This window comes from Sapajus apella, unplaced genomic scaffold, assembly GCF_009761245.1.
Source record: "Sapajus apella isolate SASKATOON/1434 unplaced genomic scaffold, GSC_monkey_1.0 scaffold102, whole genome shotgun sequence".
In the NCBI taxonomy this organism is placed as follows: domain Eukaryota; kingdom Metazoa; phylum Chordata; class Mammalia; order Primates; family Cebidae; genus Sapajus; species Sapajus apella.
Genome location: NW_022437042.1, coordinates 5,732,304 through 5,756,687, shown reverse-complemented (window position 1 = coordinate 5,756,687; position 24,384 = coordinate 5,732,304). Strand labels below are relative to the sequence as shown.

General features: G+C 34.2%; 1 pseudogene; it reads right to left on the bottom strand.

The window, feature by feature from the left end:
* Positions 1–24,384, bottom strand: part of LOC116536579 — a 40,169-nt pseudogene that overhangs the window by 5,181 nt on the left and 10,604 nt on the right.

The following is a 24,384-nucleotide window of genomic DNA, read 5'->3' as shown; positions in this document are numbered from 1 at the left end:
TGAAACTGATACGTGGAAACTTTTAAGATGGAGAATACAGTATTAATGCCATGAAATGAAGTACATGGTGCTGGTAAAGATTTTTTTCATGCAAAAAAGAGAATAATCTGAAGTGTAATAGGAGAATAAGTACCTATTTTTCCTTATATACTTAGTAATTATGATACCCCATCTTAGGCACTATCCATAGAAATTTCCAAAGGTCCAGACATTTATTCTCAGTTGTGCAAAGATGGACCCACTATAAGTTTGTTTATTTTCCAATTCACAATAGATAATTATTTTGACAAAAACAAACCAATATACTACCACCACCAACAAAAGAAACAAGCAAATGAAAAAAAAAAAAAAAACTAGCTTTTTTTTGTTGTTGTTGTTGTCATGAATTTTAGATTCAGTTGGTACATTTGCAGGTTTATTGAATGGGTATATTCCATTATTCTGGGGTTTGGGCTTCCATTGAGCCCATCAACCAAATAGTGAACATGGTATCCAACAGGTAGCTTTTCAACCTTTACCCACCTCCCTCCCTTTCTCCTTCTGTAATGCACAGGGTCTATTGTTTCCAACTTTGTGTCCATGATTTACCCCTTGTTTACCTTCCACTTTTAAGTGGGAACACAGTGTATTTGATTTTCTGTTTCTGTCTTAATTCTTTTTGGTTAGTGGCATCTTGCTGCATCCATGTTTCCGCAAAACATATGATTTTATTCTGTTTTATGGCTGTGTAATAGTCTATGGTGTGTATGTACCTTAGTTTGTATCTCATCCACTCTTAATAGGCACATAGGTTAATTCCATAACTATGCTATTATGAATTATGCTGCAATAAACACGTGAGTGTTTGTGTCTTTTTCGTAGAATAATTTATTTTCTTTTGGATATATACCCAGTAATGGGATTGCTGGGTCAAATGGTAGTTCTGTTTTAACTTCTTTCAGAAATCTCCAAACTGCTTTCTACAATGGTTAAAATAATTTACATTCTGACCAACAGTGTATATGCATTCCATTTTCTGCATATTCTCATCAACATCTGTCATTTTTTTACTGTTTTATAGTAGCCATTCCAACTGATGTGTAATGGTCTTTTATTGTAGTTTTGAGGTGTATTTCTCTGATAATTAGTGATGTACATTTTTATGTTTGTTGACCACTTTTATGTCTTTTGAGAATTCTCTGTTTAAGTCCTATGTTCACTTTTTAATGGCTTTTTTTTCTTGTTTATTTAAATTCCTTATATATTCTTGATATTAGTACTTTGGTAGGTGCATAGTACATAAATATTTATTTCCATTTTGTAGATTGACTGTTTAATCTGTTTACTGCTTCTTTTTTTGTGTAGATGTGCTTTCGTTCAATTATTTCCTATTTGTCTTTGTTTGTGTTACATTTGCTTTTGAGGTCTTACTCATAAATTATTTGCCTAGACTAATGTTCAGAAAAATTTTCCTAGGTTTTCTTTTAGGACTTTTCTGGTTTATGGGCTTACATTTACATCTTTACTCAATCTTTAGTTAATTTTCGTGTATGGTGAGAAGTAGGGGTCCAGTCTTACTATTGTGCAAATGGCTAGTCAGTTTTCCCAGCAAGATTTGTTGAATATGAGATAATTTTTTCATTATTTTTGTGGACTTTGTCAAAGATCAGTTGGCTGTAGGTGTGTAGAAAATGTAGAGAATACATTTTCTATTCTGTTTTACTGAACTATGTGTCTATTTTTTACCAGTACCATGTTGCTTTGGTTACTATAGCCTTATAGTATAGCTTGAAGATGGGTAATATGATGCCTCAGGCTTTGTTCATTTTGTTTAGGATTGATTTGGCTATTCAGTCTCTTCTGGAGTTCCACATGAACCTTAGAATTGACTTTTTAAAAGTAATTCTGTGAAAATGACATTGGTATTGGACAGGAATTTTGTTGAATCTGTAGATTGCTTTGGGAAATGCAATCATTTTTAACATTATTTTTGATTCAATAGTGTAAAAGTATATATATGATCATTTTTAACAATATTCATTCTTCCAATCAATGAACATAGAGTATTTTCCCATTTGTTTTTGTTACTCACGATTCCTTTAATCAGTCCTTTGTATTTCTCCTTGTAGAGATATTATTTCATCTCTGCAAAAAGAGGTAAATGTATTGCAGGATGTTTCATTTTCTCTGCCAAATGTAATTGGGATTGCATTCTTGATTTGTTCTCAGCTTGAGCGTGGTTGGTGTATAGAAATAGTACTGATTTTTGTATCTTGATATTGTATTCTGAAATGTTACTGAAGTCATTTATCAGTTCTAGGAGTCTTTTGGAAGAATCCGTAGGGTTTTCTAGGTATACAATCATGTCAATGACAAACAGAAGTAATTTGACTTCCTCTTTTTCTCTTTGGATACCTTTTATTTCTCTTGCAAGACACCTCTGGGCAGGACTTCCAGTATTATGTTGAATAGGAGTGGGAAGTGTAGATATCTGTGCCTTTTTGTTGTTGTTAGGGAAAATGATTCCAACTTTTGCTCATTCAGTATGATGTTTGCTGTGGGTTTGTTGAAATGGCACTTATGACTTTGAGGTATGATCCTTCAATGCCTAGGTTGTTGAGGGTTTTCATTATGAAGAAATGTTGCATTTTATTGAATTATCTTTTGCATTTGTTGAGATGATAGTATGATTTTTTTTTAATTATGTTTACATGGTGAAATACTTTTATTGATTTGAGTATGTTGAACCATCCCTGCCTCCCAGGAATAAAGCCCACTTGATTATGATGAATTAACTTCTTGGTGTGCTGATGGATTCAATTTGCTCATGTTTTGTTGAGAATTATTGCTTCTGTGTTCATCAGGGATATTGGCCTGCAGTTTTCTTTTTTGCTGTTGTTGTGCTCTTCCCAGGTTATGGCATCAGGAATGAATTAAGAATTTCTCCTCCTCAATTTTTTGACTAGTGTTATTAAGATTGGTACCATCTCTTCTTTGTATAAGTGGTAGAATTTGGCTGTAAATTATTCTAGTCCAGGGCTTTTTGTTTATTGGTAGAAATTCCATTACTGATTCAATTTTATAACTCATTTGGCTGTTCAGGATTTCAATTTCTTCCTAGCTCAATCTTGGGAGATTGTGTTTTATAAGGAATGTGTCAATTTCCTCTAGGTTTTTTAGTTTGTGCACATACTAGATAAGAGATGTTCATGCTAGTCTCTGAGGATCTTTTGTATTTCTGTGGTGTAAGTCATAATGTCATCTTTCTCATTTCTCATTGTGCTTATTTGGATTTTCTCCTTTTTTTTCTTGATTAGTCTACCGAGTGGTCTATTAATCTTATGCATCCTTTTTTGAAAAAATAACCTTACATTTTATTGATTCTTTGTATGGAGTTTTTGTTCTAAATTTTGAGTAATTATGCTCTGATCTTTGCTATTTCTTTGCTTCTGCTTGGTTTGTGTTTAGTTTCCTCTCATTTTCTAATTTCTTTAGGTGCAATATTAGGTTGTTAATTGGAGATCTTTCTATCTCCTTGATGTAGGCATTAAATGCTAAAAACTTAACACTGTTTTTGCTATATCCCAAATTTTGTTCTTCTTGCATCTCTCTTTCTTTTGTTTCTGTATCACACCATTCTGACACTGCTATAAATAAATATCCAAGACTAGGTAATTTATAAGGGAAAGAGGTTTAATTGACTCACAGTTCTGCATGGTTGGGGAGGCCTCGGGAAACTTACAACTATGGCAGAAAGTGAACCAAGCACTTTGTTCACAAGGCAGCAGAACAGAGAGAGAGAGAGAGAGAGCAAGAGAGAACAGAGAAAACTGCCTTATAAAACCATCTATGACTTTGTTTAGCTGTATTTGCTTTATAAATCTGGGCACTCTGGTATTCAGTGTGTACATATTGAGGAAGGTTAAATCAAACATTTCTCATTATATAATACTCTTTTTGTCCTTATTTACTATTGCTGGTTGAAAGTCTGTTATATCTGAGAGAATAGCAGCATCTTCTCTTTTTTGTTTTTGCATGATAGATCTCTATTTACTGTGAGTCTATGAGTGTCACTCCATAAGAGATTGTTCTCTTGAAGACAACAGAAGGTTGAGTCTTTTTTAAAAATTTAATTTGCCACTCTACATCTTTTAAGTGGAGCATTTAGGCTGTTTAGGTTCAAGGTTAATATTGATACATAAGATTTTGTTACTGTCATAGTAGTTGTTAGCTAAGTGTTTTGTAGTCTCAATTGTGTAATTGTTTTGTAGAGTCTGTGAGGTTTGTACGTTGATGTGCTTTTATGATAGCAAGTATTATTTTTTCATTTCCATGTTTAGAACACCTTTGAGCATTTCTTGTAGTACTGGTCTGGTGGTAGCAAAAACCCTTAGCATTTGCTTCTCTGTGAAAAACTTTACTTTTCCTTCACTTATAAAACTTCGTTTTGTGGCATATGAAATTCTTGGCAGATATTATATTTTTCTTTAAGAGAGATAAAAATAGGCCCCCAGTCTTTTCTGGCTTGCAAGATTTTTGTTAAGAAGTCTGCTGTTAGTCTGATGGGAATTCCTTTATAGGTAATTTTGTCCTTTTGTCTAGCTACCTTTACAATTTTTATCTTTCACATTGACCTTAGATAGTCTGATGAACATATGTCTCAGGGATGGTCATATTGTATAGTATTTCACAGGAGTTCTCTGAATTTCTTGTATCAGTCTGTTGACCTCTCTAGCAAGATTAGAAACTTCCCTGTGGATTATTTTTTGAAATATGTTTTCCAGTTTCCTTACATTTTAACTCTTCTCTCTCGGGAATACCAATAAGTCAGTGTTTTATCTACTTTATAATCCCATACATCTTGAAAGATTTGTTCATTTTTAATTTTTTTTTAAATCGTTGTTTGGGTTAATTTGAAAGAATGGTCTTTAAGCTCTGAAATTCTTCTGCTTGGTCTGGTGTATGATTAAAATTTAGAATTGTATCTTGAATTTCCTGTCGTGCATTTTTCAATCCCAGAAGTTCTATTTGTATTTTTTTCCTATAGCTATCTCATCTTTTAAATCCTGAATTATTTTTCTGTTTTTTTTTTTTAATTTTCTATAAGAATTCAACTTTCTGTTGAATCTTGTTCATTTTCCTTGCAATCCATATTTTGAAATATTTATGTGTCATTTCTGGCATTTAATCTGGTTAGGATCCATTGCTAAAGAGTTAGTGCGATCCTGTGGAGATGCCAAAACACTCTGGATTTTTATAATGCGAGTTCTTATGTTGATTCCTTCTCATCTGAAGGAGCTGTCACTTCTCATTTATGAATTTACTATTGTTTGGGTGAGGCATTAATTTTTTTTTTCCTTGAGGGTATGGCTGTGATGTGTGCTGTGTTATTGTTGTTTGGCTTCTTTTCTGGGTGCTTTCAGGGGGTCAAGGCTCTACATTGGTCCTTTGTTTTTGGATAGCTTATTTCTGGTGGCTTTCTCAGATAATACTTGTAGCAGTCTATTGGATACAAGAGCTGACACACTATTTCCTGTAGGGCTGTGGGTATAGCGGTCTCAGGAAGTTTATCTTACGGACTCTAGCACTAACTCCTTTTGGTAGCCAGTTTTTGATTTGGTGGCTGCATTTCAGTAAATACCACTTAAGAGCAAGAGCTGGCAGGTAGGCTGGTGCAGAGTGAATTCATATTCCCCTATGGCTTTGGTGGGAAGAAATCATGTTGAGCTGTGCTGAGGTCTTGAGGGAAGGTGTGGGGATGTGTGCCAGCTCCTCGTCCTGTATTGGAAGGAATGTGATCCACTTACCTAGTATGCCTCTATTGTGGGGATCATGGCCTTCAGTTTATAAAGGCTTTACTTGATCCTTTGATTCCAGGCTTCACTGTGACTGTGGGCCACTGATATGACTCTGATGGTTACCACCAGTATAGGGCTTGGAGCAGAGCCTTTCCCACCAAGATAGAGCAGGAAATTTCATGGTCTGTCCTTTGTTGCCAAGGTCATGCCACTTTGTGTAAGGAGGGGTAGTTATATCTGACCCTTTATGAAAACCCAAGCAGGCATTTGGGTTCACTTTTAGTGGGAGTGAAGCCACCACAAAAAGCATGAAAAAGGCTTTCAGTGAGTACTTTCTTGGAGGGACCATTGCTGTGTCTGCAACAGTGTATGGGAAGGATCAGGAGACGACCCCCTCCTCATATCTGTTCCTGTGTGTCAGTGCTGGCTCCTTAAATAATTGTTACATGCCTACATTTCTTTTGTCCCAAGAGATGTTTTGGTAGACTGTACTCCTCCCTCCCTTAATGGCACCCCACACTGAGGGTTAGATTTCCAGAAGTCCCACAGTTTCCAAGGGACCCACCAGTACCCTGTGCTTTGCAAAGTCAGAGCAGGTAGTGGGGTATGTTTACAGGGGATAAGATGGCGTGGTGGCTCAAGGGCAGAGAATCCCCAGGGAAAGCTGAGTGCAACCATGGGTGCACAACCAATATAATTCCTGCTCTTTCAGTTTGGGTCTGAGGGGAGTAAAGGCACACCTGCACTAGCTGGTCACCTGGTTCTCTGTCCCCTAGAAGTTCTCAGATTGTAACCAATGATGTTGCCCTGGATCATTAAGAGCAGAGCGACTCCCCCACTGTTTAGTAGTTGGCAGATTGTCTGAAGGGTGAGAGGAGCAGAGAAGCACTCCCACCTATTCTTTCCATAGGGCTCTGAATGCCTTAAGTGTTTCTTTCTCCCAGACTCTTGATGTTTTTATTTTCTGCATCCCAGCTTCTCTCCATGGGCAATCCAAAAGATTTTAACACCCTTTCCTCAGTTTTCTGTTTAGATGTTGTCCATTCACTGATTCTTTCTGTGAACTGGCATCGAATGTCCCTAGTCAGCCTTGTTAAACAGAAAAAATGTAAAACAAACAAACAAAAAATGCTTGTGTGTTAAAGAAAATGATACATTTCCTAAGAAATATATTTGTCTACACAAAGTCCTTAATATGTTAGGCTGATGATGTAAACGCTATGCACCATGGTATAATGAAGGCTTATTTGAGTGGTATTGCCTATTTCTAGGATTGGGCAAAGTGATGTGATTGAACATGTAATGCTTTTAATAAAATTTGACTATTTGAGAAAAATAGTAATCTGTTAATATGAGTGATAATGGAAAACTCACTGTATTATACTATTTTTAACTCAAATAAAATTTAAAGTTTTTTAATATAAGTTACAAAACTAATCATTTTTTAAAATTGGAAAATACAGAAAAGCTGCCGAGTGTGGTGTTTCACACCTAGAATCTCGGCACATTGAGAAGCCAATGTGGGCTGATGGCTTGAGCTCAGGAGATTTAGATCGGCCAGGCAACATGGTGAAACCCCATTTCTACAAAAAGTACAAAAGTTAGCCAGGTTGCATGTACCTGTAGTTTCAACTAATCAGTAGGCTGAGGTGGGAGGATGGCTTGAGCGTTGGTGATAGAGGTTGTCCTGAGCCAATATTGTATGCCTGCACTCCAGCCTGGGCAATAGAGCCAGACCTTGTCTTAAAAACAGAAAAACAGAAAAAACACACTATTACTTGTAATGGCACAATCTACACATAATTGATGTACGCATTTTGGTGAAAATCTTTCTAATCTTTTGATAAAAGACTTCTTTAGAGAAGTTTTAGGTTCACAACAAAATTATGAGGATGGTATACAGATTTTCCATATACTCCCTGCCCCCACATATGCACAGTTTCCCACATGATCAACATTAACAATCAGACTGGTATATTTACATTACAATTGCAAACCTACACTAAAACCTCATAATTACGCAAAGTTCACAGTTTATCTTAGGCTTTACTCTTGATATCGTATGATCTAAGGGTTTGAACAAATGTACAATGACATGTATCTACTATTATAGTGCCATACAGAGTATTCTCACACATCTAAAATTCCTCTGGCCTCCACCTATTCATCCTTACCTCCTCTGTAAATCCTAACAACCACTCATCCTTTTACTGTCTTCATAATTTTTCATTTTTAAGACTGTCTTATAGTTGGAGTCATATAAACTTTTTAGATTGGCTGTTTTTTTCACTTAGTAATATGTGTTTAAGGTTTCTCCACATATTTTTATGGCTTACTACCTCATTTAGCACTGAACAATATTTCATTGAGTGCACTACAGTTTATTTCTTCGTTTACCTACTGAAGGACATTTTGGTGGCTTCCAAGTTTTTGAAATTGTGAATAAAGCTGCTGCAAATATCTATGTGAAGGTTTTTGTATGAAAAGAAAGTTTTTAGCTCTTTTGGATCAATACTACAGAGCGCCATTGCTCAATTGTATAGTAAGGTTATGTTTGGATTGTTACAAAACATTTAAAAAGTCTTCCAAAGTAGCTGTACCGTTTTCCATTTTCACCATCAATGAAGAGAGTTGCTGTTGCTTCACATTCTTGCCAGCATTTTCTGAACATCAGAAACCAAGGAGACGAGTGGGAAAAATGAAACTGAGAAAGGATAAAGGAGTCAGATTATGTAAGGTCTCATAAATCTGTTAAGGACTTTGGCTTTTACTCTGAGTGACATCAGTAAGATGGAAATACATTGGAAAGTTTTTAACAGAAAAGTAACATATCTTTACTTATGTTTTAATAAGATCGCTTTGGTGATTGTGTCAAGAATAGAGGGCAAGGGGTCAAAAGCAGAAGCAGAAAGAACAGTTAGGTGGTTATTATATAATAATTCAAGCAAATGATGTTGGTTATTTAAATCAAGCTCATGGCTGTGTGAGTGATGAAAAGTGATTGAATTCTAAATATATTTTAAATATGGAACTGACAAAATTTGTTGGAAATTTAAATTTGTGAAAAAAATAGAAAAAGGGAACATTAAGGGTTTTTATTTGAGAACACAAATTTAACAGTGCAGTCATAATTAATATAGACATTCTAAATTTCTAGACTGTTACATCGAAAGCACAAATGTTTGTTACTTAGACAATGAGAAGACTGCAGAGTAGCTAATTTTGGATTGAAGAGAAATAATAGAGCCTCCATTTTGGATAGTTTCAGGTTTCTGTTGGACATTCATGAGTCAATGTTAAGTAGAAGTAGAGATCAGAACCCCAATGCATACTAAATTGGTACTAATAAGAAGGGGGAAAGTGGGAATCCTGGTACCTCATCCTCACATTGTTTTCAAGATTTTCACCTATAACTTATTTATGTGGGGGTTAACACTCCCTTTTTTATATAATTCAACTCCCATCAATAAAGTAAAATAAAACAGTTGAGGATAAGAGCAAACTTGATAGCCACCTTAATTAATATAGCTGTCCTTTCTCTTCAGTTACTCTTCCGTGGGATTTGCTAAGAAGTGCTCCCTAACCTCAGATAATTTTCTCTAGAACAATTTCTACAGGCCTGTAGCCAGTCTTATTTGCTAGATTTATGAGCTCCCAGGACTTCCATGTATATTGTCATCCATATTCACATTCCTATCTGAGCCTTTTTGATAATACTTGTAGCATATTTTTTTTGAAAATGTCATAAATGCCATAAGAGTTCTGAAAAGGTGTTTTAGTTAAGCACAAGGAAAAAGCTTCAAAACCATGAATCATTAGAACAGTACAACACAAAATATACTAAAGTGCTAAAGAGTTTGGTACAAATAACAAAGCTTGTGGGAAGTAATGAAGAAAAATTAGTGTGATGCAACATCATAACATTCTTATTAAGTACACAGGTGATGATTGATGTTATGGAAATTGAAAATATTAGGATTGAGAGATGGAAGAGATTTTTAAAAAATAAATGCTGATTTTAACTGCCTGGAGCCTGAAAGTGGTTTAAAGCTCTGTACTTCTTGTTTAATGTGAACATTAAAGGTGACACATTTGTGGTCCCTCTATTTGCAATTTCTTCAAACTTACATTATTTTTTATTCTATAAATGTGCAAAAGTCCAAATGTAAAATCCTGTTATGCTTTCTGTTTTCAACATTTATTTTTGTTATTTTTTAAATTCAAACAAAGCTCAACAATTTAATTAGGAAGCTTAAGCTGGAATATGTCAGAATCAACTAGCTCAGATCATCAGTTTTCCCCAATTTTAATTTATTCTTTTTTATTCAAGGTGGTTTGCACTGCTGCTTGCAAGATATTTAAAAATTCAAGGACTTTATGAGCCTATTCTATACCAAAAATTATGCTACATACATTATATAAAATTAATCAATATTTGTAACACTATGATGCAGAAAGTATTTTCCCTCATATAACAAGATGTAAACTGAATCTCCAAAGGATTATGGGAATTTTTAATATTATATAGTCAACATTAAGCCAGAGTTATGTCTTATTCCAAAGTTTGTATTCCTTCTACAAGATCTTCTTTCTATAACATTACGGCAATCAGCTTTGTAACTTAAATAACTAAGTTTTATATATCTAACAGACACTAACTATTTGTTGAACAAATGAATGAATGAATGGATTAATTTAAATGTTTTATTATATGGGTTTTGAACACTATTCTAAAATTTGGGATATATCAGTGAATAAGGGAAGTTTAGTTTTGTGAGCAATGAAAAAATGAAATAGATAATTACACAGCTTTCATAAAAATGATACATATTATTGAAAAAAGAAAAAAGTAATTTCTCAACACTATTGGACACTATGTCCTTTTTTATAACAAATGCTTTTATTCTGAAATAAAATTTATAGTTAATAAAACTTATATTTACACGTTATTTAAAAAAACAAAACGATGTCCTATGTTCTAAAAATACAAAAGGGAAGTAATGTATACTAAAATAATGCATATTTCAGTATGCAAATGCTTGAGCATGACTCTACTAGATGTAATGTAGTAATCAACTACTGGTAATAACCATGAATGTGACAAGTGTAAATGTAAACTGACAGTGGAGTGTTTTATTAGAGACTTAAATATCATTTTCTGAAATGACAAGTTCTGATAAAAACAGTAATTACAATTTTCCCTCAAATAACGTAATACTTATATGTCTAGAATATTCAGTGTATTGTAAAGCCATACCTTCAAAATAAGGCCAAAACTACAATTACTTTTGTACTAACCTGATGGATTCAGTCAACTTTTAATTTTTTTTTCCTACATGACTAAATACATACAGTCAGAAATCATGCAAGATATAAATAAATTACTTGCTATCTTGGTCTATCCCACACATTATAGCACATTTACTCTTCCTAGTATCTACCTACTAAATGTAGTGTGGAAACTCCATGATTTTAGCAACCAGAATACATCTTCAACATGTTACCCAAATGCCCACTAAATGATAATATAGCCCTCATTAAGATCCACTGTTGGAAGATTGCTTTCTGTTTCTTACCTATACCTATAGTCACCCAACTTACAGTAAAATTGATTTGTTTTACTTCTTAGAAAGGGGATGAAATCCTCTTTTGTGATCATTATGAGGATGGCAGAATCGTTGTGTTAAAAAAAAAATAATTGAAGACTTTGTAGCAGAGAGCATTAGATGTTAATTAACATTTAATTTCTGATTTTTGATAAATTATTTTATATTTGAGCATAATCGTCTTTCTAGAGAGTTAATTTACTGTCCATCAATAGTTGTAGTACCATGATAACCACTTCTTGTTCTGTGAGAAGGGTTAGCAATAAAAATTTATTTGATGTGTAATTGAGTGATAAAGTGGGAAATGTTGTGTGAGGAGTAATTATTTGAGCTGGCAAGAAATAAAAAGACAAAGTAATCAATAAGAACAATTTCTCTTTTCCCATAGCTACACAAATAGGAAATATATCTGTGATACTGGAAAACATGGTCAAATAAAGTACATTGTGGACAAAGGGCCAAGGTCCTTCCTATTGGTAGATTCTAAGTCTAACCCCTTTAGCAAAATGCAAACAACAGTACAGTTAGCCCTTGGACAACATGGATTTGAAATTCGCAGGTACACTTCATGGATTTTCTTCCATCTGTGCCACTCCTGAGACAGCAAGACAAACCTCTTCTTTGCCTCTTCCTCCTCAGCCTTTTCAACATGAAGACAATGAGGAAAAGAACATTTATGATGATCCACTTCCTCTAAGTAAACAAATACATTGTCTCTTATGACTTGAATGACATTTTCCTTTTTCTCACCTACATTATTAGAAGAATACAGTATATAATACATTTAACACATAAAATATGTGTGAATCGTTTTGTCTATGTTATTGGTAAGGCTTCCAGTCAACAGTATGGTAATAGTAGTTAAGTTTTGAAGAAGTCAAAAGCTATATGTGGATTTTTAACTGCACAGGGGTTAGTGCCCTTAACTCCTACATTGTTCCAGTCAACTGTACTAGAAATGTGCTGTTACTTTGTAAAATATTTATGGCCAAGAGCCATGTTTTCTGACACTTCTTACCCAAAATGGGAAGGAAATGAAACAAAAAGAGCATTAGAGCAAACCTTTTGAAGACAAATAATAGCAGCATTAAAAATGAGGTGGCAAGAGCAGAGAGAAGGAATCAGGCAAAGTTTTTTTCACGGGCATTCAGGAAGAGTATTGTCTGGGACACAATTGTTGACAAAGCAAATATTATCAAGAGTTCTGGGTATACATAGTTCTCTCACAAATAGAGAAAGCAGTGGAAAGTATATTATATGGCTGCAGATGAGTAATTTAAACTGAGAGCTAGTTTATGGTTACCTAAAGGCCAGCCAGAGAAAATATAAACTAGGTACTCTTAGAGTGAAAACTTTGGTCATGATAATTCAAACATACATAGTTAGATGTGCTAAATCAAGCTCAGATGAGCACTTCTCTTTCTACTTACTAATATGGTCTATTTGTCAAGTATTTACTAAATACAAAATACACATCATATATTTATATATAGGTATACTGTGTAGGTGCTGATTATGCCCTGAAATGGCTCCTGTTGGCCAAAATGCATTCAATCAAAGATGTAATAAAAACCCTATTAATTTTGACAGAACATAAGATGACAGAAAGGGCTGAGTTCATATTGTGAAGTTCTTGTACCTTCACAGACACTTAGAAAAACTTGTGCATTTAATGAGAATACCTAGGCTGTGACCATCACTCCAAGTTTTCTATTATAATACATCCAACCATTTATTTTATTCAGTACACATTTACTAAGAACCTACTATGTGTCAGACACTGTTCCAAGAAAATAGAATACACTGATTAAAGAAGAGCCCTTCAATTATGGAGCTTACATTGAGGTGGATGATAAATGATTGTAATAAATGGTTGAAAGTTGATTAAATGCCTTTTTATAGGGGAATAAGTATTATGAAAAAGTGAAATTAAAAGGACAATAGATATGAAAGGTCAGAATAACTGGGAATAAGAATCCTTTTTTTAAATACACAGTATTTGTGAAAGGCAGGAGTGAGAACATGATTTTTGTTTGTTTGTTTGTTTTGTTTTTCTGTTTTTTTTTTTGGTTTTTTTTTGTTTGTTTGTTTTGTTTTGTTTTTGTTTTTTTTTTTTTGGTTTTGTCATTAGGGTAATACTAGCCTCATAGAATGAGTTTGGAAGTACTCTGTCTTCCTCTATTTCTTGAAATAACTTCAGCAGAATTGGTATTAATTCTTTAAATGTTTGGTAGAATTTAGCCATGAACCCTCAGTCCCTGCACTTTTCTTTACTGGGAGACTTTTTATTATAGCTTGCCCCTCATTACTTCTTGGTCTGCTCAGGGTTTGTATTTCTTCACAGTTCAATCTTGGCAGTTTGTATGTTTCTAGTAATCCATCTATTTCTTCTTTATTTTCTAGTTTATTGGCATATAATTGTTCATAGTAGCCACTGATAATCCTTTGAATTTCGGAGGGAGCTGTTGTAAAATCTTTCTTTCCATCTCTGATTTTATTTATTTGAGTCATCTCTATTTTTATCTTAGTTACTTTGGTTAAATCTTTGTAAATTTTGTTTTGTCAAAAAACTAGCTTTTTGTTTCAGTGACCTTCTGTATTGTTCTCTTCATTTGAAATGTACTTATTTCTACTCTGATCTTTATTGTTACTTCTAATTTTGAGTTTTGTTTGTTCTTCCTTTTCTAATTATTTAAGATGAATCATTAGGTTATTTATTTAAACTCCTTGGTTGAGGCAGCCAGCTATAGCTATAAAATTTCCTCTTAGTTCTTCCTTTGCTATATCCCATCAGTTTGGGTATGTTGCATTTTCATTGTTATTTGTTCCAAGAAATGTTTCAATTTTCTTACTATTTTTTTCATTAACCCACGGGTCATTCAGGAGCATATTTTTCAACTTTCATGTATTTGTATAATTTCCAACATTTTTCTTGTTACTGATTTCTAGTTTTGTTCCATTGTGGTTTGAGAAGATGCTTCATATTATTTCAATTTTTTGAATGTTTTAAGACTTGTTTTGTGACACAATTTGTGGTCTATTTTTGAGAACGATCCATGCGCTGAGGAGAAGAATGCAGCTGCTACATAAAATATTCTGTAAATATCTATTAGATCAATTTGTTCTATAGTGCAGATTAGGTGTGATGCTTCTTCATTGGTTTTGCGTCTGAGAGATATGTTCAATTCCAAAAGCTGGGTGTTGAAGTCTCCCTCTATTATTTTATTTTACTCTGTCTGTCTCTATAGCTCTAAGGATAGTTGTTTTATGTATCTACATGCTCCAGTTTTGGGTGCATATATATTTACAATTGTATTATTTTAATAAACTGACCTATTCATCATTATATAGTAACCTTCTTTGTCTCTTCTTAGAGATTTTGTATTAAAGTCTATTTTGTCTGATGTAAGCATAACTAATTCTGCTGTTTTTTGGTCTCCATTAGCATGATGTCTTGTTTTATCCTATTATTTTCAGTCTAGGTGTATCTTTAGAGGTGAAGTGTGTTTCTTGTAGGCAACAGATGATTGCCTCTTGTTTTTTTTTTTTTTATCCACTCAGCCAATCTATGTCTTTTGGTTTGAGAATTCAGACCATCTACATCTACTTCGTTATTATTGATATGAAGGAAATTAGTCCTGCCATTTTGTTATTTGTTTTCTGGTTGTCTTCTCCACCTTCTTTTCTATCTTTCCTGTTTTCCTTTCAGTAAAGGTAATTTTCTCTAGTGGTATGCTTATTTTTTTGTTTTTCATTTTTATGATTTTGTTGTATGATGTTCAATTTGAAGTTACCATGAGGCTATCAAATTCTGTCTTCCAACTCCTTATTTTTAACTGATGACAGCTTAACAGTGATTGGATAAAAAAACACACATTGAGGAAAAAAATTAAAACTCTACATTTTAATTCATCTCTCTGTTTTTGACTATTTGTTTCTCTTTGTGTCTTATTGTACTGTCTATAGTTCTATTGTAGTTATTTTTGATTAGTTTATCATTTTTTACTTAAAAGTACAAAGTAGTATGCACACCACAATTAAAGTGTTACACTAATCTGTGTTGTTCTGTATGCTTACTATTGCCAGTGAGTTTTGTGCCTTCAGGTCGTTTCTTCTTGCTCATTAACACCCTCTTCTATTATATTGAAGAATTCACTTTATCATTTCTCATAGGAGAAGCCTGGTGTTGATAAAATCCCTTAACTTTTTACATGTTTAGCAAGATGTTTATTTATCCTTCATGCTTAAATAATATTTTTGTCAGATATGCTATTCTAGGGTAAAGGTCTTAGTGTGTGTGTGTGTGTGTGTGTATGTATATATATATATATATATATATATATTTTTTTTTTTTTTTTAGTACTTTAAGTATGTTATGCCACTCTTTCATGGCACGTAAGGTTTCCACTAAAAGGTTTGCTGCTAGACATATTGAAGATCCAGTGTATGTTATTTGTTTATTTTGTCATGTTACTTTTAGAATTCTTTCTTTATCCTTGACTTTTGGGAATTTGACTGTTAAATGCCATAAGGTAACGTTCTTCTGGTTAAATCTGCTTGGGGCTTTATAATCTTCTGTTACTTGAATGTTGAAATCTTTCTCTTGGTTTAGGATGCTCTCTGATATTACCACTTTGAATAAATGTTCTACACATATATCTTTCTCTACCTGTTATTTAAGGTCAATAACTCTTAGATTATCCCTGTTGAGGTTATTTTCTAGATCTTTTAGGTATAATCTATTGTTTTTTTATTCTGATTTATTTTGTCTCCTCTGACTTTGTATTTTCTTTGAGCACACTACTTGATCAATTCTACTATTAATAGACTCTAATGTATTCTTTATCATGTCACTTGCATTTTTCAACTTGCAAATTTCTGTTTCATTATTTTAATTATATTAATCCCTTTGCTAAATTTGTCTGATAGAATACTTAATTTCTTCTCTGTGTTATATTGACTTTTTTTTTTTAGTTTCCTCACAACAGCTATTTTGAATTCTTTGTCTTAAAGGTCACATATCTCTGTTTCTTGAGGATTAAATTCTGGGGTCTTATTTATTTCATTTGGTGAGTTCATGTTTTCTTGGATGGTGGTGATACTTGTAGAAGTTCTTTGGTGTCTGAATATTAAAGAGTTAGGTATTTATTGCAGTCTTCACAAACTGGTCTTGTTATTGCCTATGCTTGGGAAGGTTTTCCAGGTAGTTGAGGGGACTTGGGTTCCTAGCTTAATAGCACTGTGATATTTGGAGACTCATATAAATATCATTTTGTTGGTCTTGGATAATATCTGCAAAAATTCTCTTGATTATCAGGCAAAGTCTTGTTCTTTTTCTTTTTCTCCAAAACGTACTGAGTCTCATTTTGTGTGCTGAGCCACCTAGAACTGGGGGTGTGGTCTTGCAAGCACCCTTGGGGCCACCACCACTGGGACTGCACTGGGTCATACCCGAAGCCAGCACAGCACTGGGCCTTGGCCATGACTCTTCCCTCTAGTGTGGTGAGTTCCCCCAGACCCTGGATATGCCCAGAATTGCTGTCTGGGAACATGGGATTGGAGTCAAGTAACTTAGCCATTTACCTGATGTTCTATTACACTGCAGCTAGGCTGTCACCTAAACCACAATATAAAGTTCTTTCTCCTCTTTTTTTCCCCAACCATAGGCAGAGGAGCTTCTCCCTGTGGCCATTATTACCATCAGTCCCTAAGAAGTTCTGCCAGGCCACCACCAATATTCACTTAAGGCCCAAGGGTACTTCCATCAGCTTATCATCAATGCTGTCAGGCCTGGGACTCACCTTTCAAGGAAGTAGTCTTCTCTTTGGTCCAGGGAAGGTCTAGAAATGCTTCCAAGAGCCTCAACTTTGACTCAGGGACCCCAAGTGCCTGCAAGTTTTTCTACCACACTGTGGCCAAGTTGGTGCTTAAGGCAAATTCTCTTTTACTTTTCCTTCAGCTTTTCTCAAATAGAATGAGTCTTTCATCATAGCCACCACTACTAGGAATGTGCTTAGTCTCTCCTAAAGCCAGCACATCTCAGAGCCCAAGGCCAATAGCATACTCCCTGGGTATTGTCAGTGATTATTCAGGGCCCATGGTCACTTTATGCAGCAGGTGATAAATCTTGCCAGGACTGGGTCCTTTGCTTTAAGGCAGCAGGGGTTTACTTCTAGCCCAGTTGGTATCTAGAAATGTCATTTGGGAGCGAGGCCCTGGAAAGTGGGCCTTGTAACTACACCCTGTGTCCTATCCTACTGTGGTTCAGGTGGTATCCATGATGCAAAACAAAGTTCTCTTTACTCTTTGCTCTTCTCTCCTTTTGCAGAATAAAGCAGTTGGTTTTGTTGTTATGAGCTGCACTGCTTGGAGTTGGGGGAAAGATGGAATATGGTATCCCTTAGCTGTAGCAGCTGATGTTTCCCAAGGTCACATGCCAGCCTACTTCCTAGTTCACAGGCTCTAAGTCAAACTTAACACTAATAGTTGCCTAGGAATTAAAGTCCTAGTGTCCTAGACTGCTTTTCATGTTTACCTAGGACCCTAGAGCACTTCAGCCCATGGTAGCGAGGCTTGCTGAGAAACTCAATTTCTAACTACTTGGATGGGTGATTTTGTTTTTGGAAGGCTGGTCCAAATGCATCCTCTATGTGAGGAGCTCACTGAGGCCAACGTGGCTTTATTGTCCGCTATGAAAAGGCAGAAGTGAGTTCAATGTAAAGTACCCCAGTTGCTGGGCTCTCCTTCCCCAAAATGCATAAATTCTCTCTCAGTGTTGCTTGGTTGCTAATGGAGGATGAGGGAAGGGTAGTGTGGGTAATTCAAGGCTGTCTCCCTTGCCTTTATCAATGCCTCTTTTAAAATCAGCTACTGTGATTGCTCATCTGGTTTTTGTTTCTTGTGAGGTACTTTCTATGTTCAGATAGCTGCTAAAATTTGGTGTTTCAGCAGTGAGAGAGCAAATAGTGTAGACTCTTATTCCAACATCTTGTTCTGACACTTTTTTTAATGTGGCAAGAATACTTATGGAATTTATTCTTTTAGCAGATTTCAGGTGCACAATAGAGTATTGTTCAGTACGGGCAGAATGCTGTACACAGATCCCTAGATTTTATTGATCTTGCATAACAGAAACTACGTATCTCTTAAACAGCAGCTCCTCATTTTCTTATCCCACAAATCTCTGGCAACCACTATTCTATTAATTTCTATGGGTTTGACTATTTTAGATAGCTCATGTAAATGGAATCATGCAGTATTTGTTCATTTGTAATCTGGTTTTCACTTGTTAAACAATGTTCTTCTGTTTCATTTATGCTGTTGCAAGTGATAGAATTTCTTTCTCTTTTTAAAGATTGAATGGTATTTCATTGTATGTGTATACCACATTTTCTTTATACATTTATCTATTGATGGGCATTTAATTTGTTTCTATAACTTGGCTTTTGTGAATAATGCTTCAGTAGACATGAAAGTTCAGATATCTCTTCGAGATCTTGATTTCAATCTAATTTGAAAGATTTCAACTATCAAGAGGTAAAATTATTAAATTATACATTAACTCTATTTTTAATTTTTTGAGGAACCTCTAAACTCTTTTACATAGTGGCTGCACCAATTTGCATTGCCACTAACAATGTGTAAATATTAAAATTTCTTCATGTCTTCACCAGCACTTATCATTTATTTTCTTTTTATTATATTTTATTTTTTTATTTTTGAGACATAGCCTCACTCTGTTACCCAGGCTGTAGCGCAGTGGCATGATCTCAGCTCATTGCAACCTCCACCTCCCAGATTCAAGCAATTCTCCTGCCTCAGCCTCCCAAATAACTGAGATTACAGGTACACGGCACCATGCCTGGCTAATTTGTGTACTTTTAGTAGAGGCCGGGCTTCACCATATTGGCCAGGCTGTTCTTGAATTCCTGACCTCAGATGATCCACCCACCTCGGTCTCCCAGGGTGCTGGGATTATAGACGTGAGCCAATGCCCTGTCTATTTTCTTGATTATAGGATTTCTAACAGGGCTAGTTCACATCTTGTTTTGATTTGCATTTTCCTGACCATTAGTGATGTTGAATATCCTTTTTTATATCTGCTTGCCATTTGTATATTGTCTTCAGAGAAATGTCTTTTCATGTCCTTTGGAAACTTTTTAAAAATTATTATACTTTAAGTTCTGGGGTACACGTGAAGAACGTGCAGGTTTGTCACATAGGTATACACATGCCATGGTGTTTTGCTGCATACATCGCCCCATTATCCGCATTACATATTTCTCCTAATAGTATCCCTCTTCCGGCCTCCCATTCTCCAACAGGCCCTGGTGTGTGATGTTTCCCTCCCTTGAATTATTGAATTATTGAATTATTATTGAATAATATTATCTTATTGACAATAACTCCTATTGAATATTGTCTTATTCAATATTGTCTTATTGAATTATTATTATCATCATTACTATTGAGTTGCAGAAGTTTCTTATTACTTTAGATACTAAGTCCTTATCAGCTATGTGATTTGCAATTATTTGCTTCCATTTCATCATTTGCCTTTTTACTTTGTTAAGTATTTGCTTTGCAGAGGCCTTTTAGTCTGATAAAGCCTCACTTTCCCATTTTTGCTTTTGCTGTTTAGGATTTTGGTGTCATAGCCAAGAAATAATTCACAAAATCAATAACATGAGGCTTTTGTTTATGTTTTCTTCCAGGAATTTTATAGTTTCAGGTGTTGCATTTAAGTTTTAATTCTACCTTGAATTGCTTTTTGTGTATATTGCCTGATAAAATTTTAATTGTATTATTTTTCATGTGACTTTCCAGTTCTCCCAACATGATTTGTTAAAGTTGTATGATTGTTAAAATGTCTGTACTATCCATATAAATCTACAAATTCAACTGAAATCTCTATTAAAATCTGAATGAGATTTTTTTAAAAATCCTAAAATGTGTGTTGAACTACAAAAGACCAAAAGAGCCAAAATGATCTTGAAAAAAAAGAGAAGAAAGCTGGAGGCATCACATTTCTTGCTTTCAATATATATGACAAAGATACAGTAATTAAAACCCTCTTGTTAACTCAGGTATTTTATCTCTACATTATTTTATACTTTCTATGAATATAGTCATATCAACTGCAAATAACGGCAGTTCTTCTTATTCTTTTAATCAACCCTTGCCATTTTATTTTTTTCTATTGTCTTATTTCACTATCTAGGGCCACCATTACAATGCAGAATATTGCATGAAATTATTTGAAGTTTATAGAAATATATTTAAAATAGACAATGGTATGTATGTGTGGGGAAATCAGGTATCATCTACACGTACAGAATATATATATATATATGTGTGTGTGTGGAACAAATAATGCTGCATTATTCACTATATATCATACAAATATATATTCATCTATATATAGAATATGTTACATATATGTACATGTTTTATATATATACACTGAATGTATATATAGTGAATAATGTTTCAATGAATTTGAGAGTTCAGACATCTCTTTGAGATCTTGTTTCAACTTATTTTACTAAGAAGTAAAATTACTGAATTATATGCTAATTACATTTTAAATGTTATTGAGGAACTTCCATTCTTTTTTACATAGTGGCTGCACCATTTTACATTGCCATTAACCATGTGTAAGTATTCCAGTTTCTCCATGTCTTAACCAGCACTTGTTATCATTTATTTTCTTGATTATAGGATTCCTAATAAGAACACGTTAATATTCACTGTTGTTTTAATTTGTATTTTCCTGATCATTAGTGATGTTGAATATATATAATGTTTAGTGAACATAGCTTCATGTGACAGCTGCTACTGTCTGGCCAGTGATAATAAAATCTGTTACATATCCTGCCACCTTCCTTTGGTCATTTTATGGTTATCTCAGAGAAAGAAAAAAATAGCTTTGCAGGAGAACATACATTTACTAAATTGTGGCCAATAAATGTTAATGACCTCTAATATGAATAGTCACCATAGGCAGACAAGTTTACCACTCCTAAGCAAGCTCTGTTTCTTGTACAAAATAACCCAGGTGACACAGAGATCACAGAAGGCGTATGGACATTTCTAAATTTTAAACAGCAGAAGATTATTTTATATGAGCAGTGCTGGAAATAAACTACATTTTATAAAGAGGTAATTTAGGTTTAAAATGTATATATTTAGCACACTTGAAAAATATGTGGATAAAAATACAAAATACAATTATTTACAATTTTTTTCTCAATAAAAAAGCAAAGTTTTTCCTAATTAAGTTTCAAAAAGATAAAAAACTATAAATCTACTCAGGTGAAGTATTTAAGGAGAAGCAATTTTAAGTTTTGAGGGGGTTACAGGAAATAAAGTTGTACATGTTTATGTTGTCTATATTCTTAATTCTTCTTGCCGGAGTGACAAATTACTTACACAGGTAGGTTGCTATCCCTTCCTGCACCACGTCAGATAGTATTTTGTTATAATAGCTTTTCCTGATGAGCCCTCACACAGCTAAAGATGATTTTTCAGCATGGCACTCCACATGGTCAGTCAGATGAAGCTGGTATTCAATATGGAACCTATGTATTATAACATAAAACAGAACAAAACGCTTAGAAGTGTTTTTTTTTTGAAAAAAGAATTGGTGTAACTTTTTTTTTTTTTTTTTTTTTTTTTTTTTTTTTTTTTTTTTTACCTTTTCCCACATCTTCTAAAGCTGTTTCTTTCATACATGTCTGGCATCTTGCCTCCAGATCATCATGCCTAAAAAGTAGAGACCATTTTAAACCACTAGAATCTTAAGAGAAATAAATTCAAGTTGTATTAGTGAACATGTAAACTAAGCTGCATTAGTATATGTGCTTTGGAAAAGGTGAAATGTGTAATATTTCTAAATTTTGAAAGTGAAGAAGCAATGTGATTATGTTACTTAGTAATTTTTATTACACTGTTCTTCTAGATTGCTGAACAAGCCTCAGTGAAAGATTTTAAGGGGATATTAGTCAACAGTTTTCTACATGTTCATTTTTTCATGTAGCTGGAAGCAGGTGTCTCACTGTCTGATTCAATGTTAAGTGGGACAGGAGGGGTAATTGAAAAAAAACTTTTGTTATGGGGCCTCAAATATCTAATGGCTGCAATGAATATTATAGCAAACCATAATTATTTCTGAATACTTTGTCTTTAAGATGATATTTGGGTAAATAATTAGCTTATAATAGCCTTGGTAATTTCTGACATCTGTTACCTCAAATCTGCTGATTTGACTTTTAGAAATAGCAAAAAAATATTTTGAAACTTTGTATAATTTAATGCAGTCACATTACAACTACTGACTTGGAAGGAGACATGTGTATCTATCCCTGTATTTCGAAATGCTGTGATTTAGCACAATCAGAAAAAGGAATCAAACCGTAATACATGGAGATTAACAATTGTCTGTAAAATGTCTCAATTTTTTTTCTGATTGTATTTTGTATATAAGAGAGAAACCATAGCATGGTGTCTTTTGCATTATTGTGGGGAACAAAGCCGTCATGTCTGAAGAGTTCCTTATTGTGAGAACTTAATTAACAAAGACATGCCATTCATTTATAGGAAGAAGACATAAACCTTTGATTTTTTAAACGTAAAGGGTATTAACAGATAAAATTTGAACGCATTACGAGAAGCAAAGTCATATTTATTCATCTTTGATCAGTGAGAAAGAAGTCAGAAAATAGCGTATCTGAACAAAGCATCATTGATCTCTGCCTTAAGAACCCAGATCCACACTCACTTTGTCCAGAGAGTCTTTTGAAATTAACTATACCTCAGTGAGTAAAGCTTAAAACATACATAGAAAGCATCACGAAATTTAGCAGCATATTGCCTACAGTTCTGAAAATAAGCTTTTTCAAAAAATTAGTCACTATGCATTTTAATTGTGAACAAATTTATTGCACACAACACTGGTTTAATACTAACAATTTATTTTATAATGTACCATTTGGTGCATGTATCTTGGAATAAATAAACACCATTTCTTGAGGAAGTTGTAAGGAAGCCTTTATAGATCATAGCTTTTTCATGTTCTTAGTTCATAACATAAATTCATCAAAAAATGTAAAATGCAGTACCGCTTGGATAGACATGCAATTTACATTAGTTAATGCTTTCAAGGCACTCTTTTTGCCCCTCTAGGATTGCACATGTGCTGATAAATTAGGCTTGTTCTAAATAAAACAGAAGAATAAATTTAACTAAAACACATAACTTAGAAAACAGAGTTGTTCACTGGAAATGCATTCCAAATATTAAAAAGCAATCTTACGAATATCTGGAATGCTAAATGGGTTGCATTAATCGGATACATTAGGTCTTCTGTAAAGCTTCCAATAAATGGCATTATTGCAATTGTATAATTATATATATATATAAAATAGAGTGTAAAAATATGGTACATTTCATACACGTGTGTGTGTGTGTGTGTGTGTGTGTGTGTGTGTGTATACAAGTCCCTAGACTGCACACTTCAGAGAGACCCTGGATCCAGTCCAGGAAATCTCACACACACACACACACACACACACACACACACACACACACACACGCGCGCGCGCGTATGTAAGTTTACCATTAGTATATGGTTATGCTTTGTGTTCCCACCCAAATCTTATCTTGAATTCCTATCCCCAACGGTTGAGGGAAAGTCATTAAATTATGGGGGCAGTTTCTCTTATGCTGTTCTTGTGATAGTGAGTGAATTCTCATGAGAGCTGGTGGTTTTATAAATGGTAGTTTTTCCTGCACTCTCGCATTCTCTCCCTCTCCTGCTGCCATGTAAGATGTGCCTGTTTCCCCCTCTGCCATGATTTTAAGTTTCCTGAGGCTTCCATAGCCATGTGGAACTATGAGTCAATTAAACTTCTTTTGTTGATAAATTATCCAGTCTTGGGCACTATCTTTATGGGAGCATAAGGACTGACAAATACAGAATTATTTAGTTAAATTAATTTAGA